Source organism: Gossypium arboreum, chromosome 4 (assembly GCF_025698485.1).
Source record: "Gossypium arboreum isolate Shixiya-1 chromosome 4, ASM2569848v2, whole genome shotgun sequence".
NCBI classification, from domain to species: Eukaryota; Viridiplantae; Streptophyta; class Magnoliopsida; order Malvales; family Malvaceae; genus Gossypium; species Gossypium arboreum.
In genome coordinates, this window is record NC_069073.1 from 114636118 (window position 1) to 114641783 (window position 5666).

A 5666-nucleotide genomic window follows, 5' to 3' on the forward strand; every position below is an offset into this window, starting at 1 on the left:
TTAATGAATTAATCTTTTGAACATCAAGTACGTTTTCTGGACTTAGAATGGAATTTTTTTTTACGTTTTTGATGTGGCATGTCGGATTCGGCCATAACTTCTGGGCCGGGTCTCGGGAGCTACATTTAGTGGTATCAGAGCCTAGGTTGCAACAACTCGGCTTTGGAATGGGTTTACAAAAATAAAGATTTTAAAAAACCAAAATTTTATAAAGAATGCGAAAAACGCGATTTTCAAAATTTAGATCTTTAGAAGGTGGCATTAGAATCTCCTACTCAAGTCTGTAAGTATTCGAATTTTTCGAATATTTTTTGAATTATCTGTCATCATGAAACCCTATTAGGACACTCTAGATAGGATGATCTGAAACCATAGGAAAATTTGATAAGAGATCAAATCAGTAGCTAGACTCGATTCTGCGAAAACAAACTTTGAATTACTCTCTGATTCATAAAACATCCGTAATAAACACTGGAATATTGAATTAATGCATAAAAATTCGTAATCGGATAATACGATATGAGTACAAGAGCCACTCGTGGAAGAGGCCGTGGACGAGGCCGAGGTAGTACTCAAGTTGGATCTTCGTCTTCTTAACACATACCCGCTGGAGTAGCACGACCACCACCGGTGGATGAGAATGGGCCGTATGATCAGTGCGGAGGATGATGCCTCGTCACGAGTAATGCTTCGTGTTCGGAAAGGGTTACCGGGCAAGTGCGGCAATGGAGTTCGGGATCTATTTCGAACGACTTGGCTAACTGAGCGGAGATCTTTAGGGGCGTGTCTGGTATAGCCCCAAATGTGGCGGAATATTGGTTGGAGGCCACAGAACTGATTATGGATGACTTGGACTGCTCTGAGGAGATTGTGAGTGGGGTATCTGTACTAAGTCATTTGGGTCACTCGGTTAGGGTAGACAAATTGTATAGGAATGTACCCTTAGAAACTCAAGGCAAGGTTTTTCCTAGAGATCTGATGGAGTTACCGTTCGGAGAGTTTGACCTCATTCTGTGAATGGATTGACTTGTTAAGCATAAGGCGACTCTGGAATATACTGCTAAACGAATGGTGTTAAGAACTACAAAGGATGAGGAGGTTATGGTGATAGGTGAAAGAAGGGATTATTTGTCCAATATGGCGGCATTAAGAGCCGAAAAGTGGATTCAGAAAAGTTGTGAGGTCTATTTGGCATTTGTAAGTCAGTCAGAAGAGGAGGGACTGACAGCGGATAAGGTTAAGACCGTAAAGGAGTTCCAAGATGTTTTTTTGGAGGAGCTTCCAAGATTGCCTCCAAACCCAGAAGTGGAGTTTGGAATCGACTTATTGCCTAGAACGGCACCAGTGTCTATCGCACCGTATAGAATGGCACCGAAGAAGTTGGTGGAGCTAAAGGCACAAATTCAAGAGTTGTTGGATAGGGGCTTCATTAGGCAAAGCGTGTCTCCATGGGGAGCACCGAAGGATGGTACAATGCGGATGTGCATTGATTATCGCCAGTTGAACAAATTGACAATTAAGAATAAGTATCCACTGCCAAGGATTGATGATCTGTTTGACCAGCTTAGAGGGGCTTCTGTATTTTCTAAGATCGACCTACGATCTGGATATCATCAGTTAAGGGTCAAGGAGGTAGATATCCATAAGACGACATTCAAGACTCGGTATGGTCATTACGAGTTTCTGGTTATGCCATTTGGACTAACGAACGCTCCTGTAGCGTTTATGGATCTGATGAATTGTGTGTTCCAACCATGTTTGGATCAGTTCGTAGTCGTCTTTATTAATGATATCCTAGTATATTCTGAAACTAAAGTGAAACATGATGAGCATCTCCATATAGTGCTGCAAGTGTTAAGGGAGAAGGAACTCTTTGTGAAGTTCAGCAAGTCTGAACTTTGGTTGAGGGAGGTAACCTTCTTAGGACATGCAATCTCTGCTGAGGGGATTAAGGTGGACCCTTGGAAAATTGAAGCGATTTTGGAGAGGAAGCCGCCTAGGTCAGTGTCGGAAATATGGAGTTTCCTAGGACTGGCAGGATACTACAGAAGGTTTGTAGAAGGTTTTTCTGTGATGGCAGCACCTCTGACAAAACTCATAAGGAAAGGGGCACCGTTTGTATGGACTGAGACCTAGCAGGAGGCTTTTGAGAAGTTGAATAAAGTTCTGACTGAAGCACCTGTGTTAATTCAGCCGGAGTCTGGGAAGGATTTTAGTGTGTACAGTGATGCATCACACGTGGGTTTGGGCTGCGTGTTAATGCAAAAGGGTAAGGTGGTTGCATATGCATCACGATAGCTTAAGCCTCATAAGGGAAACTATTTGACTCATGATTTAGAGTTGGCAGCAGTGATATTTGCACTTAAGATTTGGAGACATTACTTGTACGGAGAAAGGTGTATTATATACACTGACCATAAGAGTCTTAAGTATTTGTTGACTCAGAAGGAGTTGAACCTTAGGCAAAGGAGATGGATTGAGTTGCTTAAGGATTATGACTGTTCGATCGAGTATCACCCAAGCAAGGCTAATGTAGTAGCCGATGCTCTAAGTCGTAGAGTCAGATGTCGATCCGAGAGCAATGTTTGCTCGTCTGAGTCTCAGATGATGATGAAAGTCTGTTGGCTGAGTTGCAAGTGAGGCCAACCTGGGTGGATCAGATTAAGGAAAAGTAGTTGAACGATGAGTCTTTGGTCGCTCGTTTTCAATAAGTTAAGGAAAGGGAAACTTCTGAGTTTGGGAGCCAGAAGAGACGTTGCAACAGCAATACCCTCATCTGTTTGGATTAGGTAAATTTCGAGGACGAAATTTCTTTAAGGAGGGTAGAGTTGTAACGCCCCAATTTTCAGGAATCCTGTGAATGTTGGCATATGTTTAATTATGTTAGTGGGCCTCTAGAAAGCCTAAGCTTAAGATAGAACCCGGCAATTTTAGTTAATTTTTGTTCCATAAGAAAAAGGGAGTGAAATTATGAAATAGGACCTATGTGAAAATGTTTGAACATGCTATAGGCTAAATTGAAGTGGCCAAATAAATAGGAGTGCAAAATAGGAGGATTTGCATGACAAACCTCCCATTTTACATGAAGTGGCCAACCATCATGTTGTTGTAGACAAAATGTGCACTTGATATCCATAATTTATGGTACAAATTGATACAAATTGATAATAGGTTAGGTAAATGTTTCATGATAATAGGTTAGGTAAATGTTTCATGATAATGGGTTAGGTAAATGTTTCATGATAAGAATTTCATGTCTTTTGTATTAAAGAATTAAATGGATGAAATATGAAGTTTTATTAAAAGAAAAAGGGGTGAAAAGAACAAAGTTTTGTCCATCTTTGTTCATCATAGCTGAAAGTTAGAGAAGAGAAAGGAGAGGAGAAAGCTCTTGAGTTTTCGGTCATTAGGAGGAGGAAAATTGAAGGTAAGTTCTTGGTACCTTGCTTCTATTTTGAGGTTCATGAGTTCTTCTTGATTCTACCTTAACTCTTGAAGTATATTTTGATTTTTAGTTGTGTTGTGAGCATTTAGTCATGAATTAAAATGAAGGAAATGGTTGTTGTTTCATGTTCTTTTGATGAAAAATGGAAGATAGGTGAAGTTGAGCCAAACAAATGAGCATGCATGTGCCTTAGATGTTAAAGGGAAAAATCAGCTAACATGTTGTGCTTTAAAATGATGAAATGGAGATTATACTTAAGTAAAATCATAGATATGTGATGATTGATTGGTGATATACATGTTTAAATAACATGCATGCAAGTTATGTGTGAAAGAGTGATTTGGTAATAAATCTACTTGGGACAGAAGCAGTAATGTGACTTTGGAAAATCACCATAAATTGTGGGAGATGAGTTAGAAGGTGAATAAATTATGTAATTAAAGCTTATTGAGTCTAGTTTCTAATGAAATAAACAAGAACATATTTTGAATTCTGTACAATGAGAAATTTGATTCGTAATGAAGAGTGGTCAGATTAGTCAAATAGTGAAACATGGGAAACTTTAAGAAAAATCTAGTATTGATTGGCTAAACCAAAAATTCTGAAAATTTTATGGATAGAATATATATGAGTCTATTTTCAAGGAAAATTAACGGAACTTGATTTGGAGTTTCGTAGCTCCAGTTATAAATGATTTAGTGACTATTGCTCAGGAAGACAACTTGCAGTGAAATTATGATTATGTGGTAAACATTGACAAAATTTGTTAATGAGTTGCTTATTGATTTCTTATAAGCTTACTATGATCTGTAGGTGTGGTTGGCGAATATTGTAAGGGGTTAATCGTAGTTTGTATTTGAATAGTTAGATTAACGTGTTAGTAATCCAATTGTAGGCGGTTCGTGTGTGGATCTCGTCGACATATCATCGCAAATGTGTGTAATCGACACCTCTCTTAGACTAGATTGGCAAAAGCGAAAAGTCGAAATGCCGAAAAGTCGGTATTTTGGGAATTTCTTGAGTGTCTGAATGCTCGTAAGATAGTTGGGTTGTATATTTGGTAATCTAAAGTAATAAACTGCAAGATGCTGCGATTTAGTACATTTTGATAATTTGGGCTTAATGGGCCAAAGATCGGGTTCATGGGCCAACGGCCCAATTAAATAAGTATCTTGTGATAAGTGTTCGATAGTACGTAAATAGTTAGGATATGCATGAAAACCCTAAAAGTAACTAAATTACTATAATACCCTATGTATGGAAAATTCTTGTTATACCCCTAGGTGCAAAATTACCGTTATACCCCTAGGGTTAATTTTGTTGAAAAGCATGACGATCGATTACGTATGATGTATGCCATGATTATATATCTGTTGCATGTGGACATGGGTTATATTATGGAGGAAGCGTTCGGTGGCTATGCCACAAATATCGATCTGGTGGCTCGCCACATATATCTCGATACGGTGGCTCGCCACGATTATCTGTATCTGGTGACTCGTCACATTATTCGCTCTGGCAGCCATGCTGCAAATTCGTGGTGTGTAGCGGTTGGGTGGGTCGAGTTGTCTCCCCACGGTGTAAGGTTGGTACGGGGTGTATACGGTTGGATATGGTTGGGTTTTGCATAAACATGTAATATACATTACGTTACGCTATGGGCCTATGGGCTTTATTCGAATTACATTGCAGGCTAAGGCCAACTTATTCTATTTCGTGGTTTGAGTTGATATAGGCTATGGTTGGGTTAATTTACACATTGAGTTTCCCCAAACTCACCCTTTTATTTTCATCCACGCAGAAATCCCCAACCATAGTGGGCTTGGAGTCGTGAGGGAATTGGAGTGGCCACCGTTCGAAAGTTTGATTTTCTTCGGTGAACTGGACATCCTTTTAATTACGTTTGAGGTTTTGGGCTTTTAAATGTAATAAGGCGGTTATTTATTTTTGATGGTTTTAATATGTATTACTAAGATAGGTATTACTTATATTTAACTGTTGAAATTGGATAGCTTTAAAGCGTTTTCAAAAACAACAATTGATTTCAAAATAACACGACAACAAGCAAAGCTTCCGCAATGAAAGTATTTTTCAAGATTAATCACTTTTCCTAAAATGACTTAATCAAATCGGTTTCTAGAAATATCCATGACGTTAAGGTGTGGCAATGGCGGTATGCATGTCTAGGATTGGATCCGAAGGAGCTTGGTACTTAAGCGAT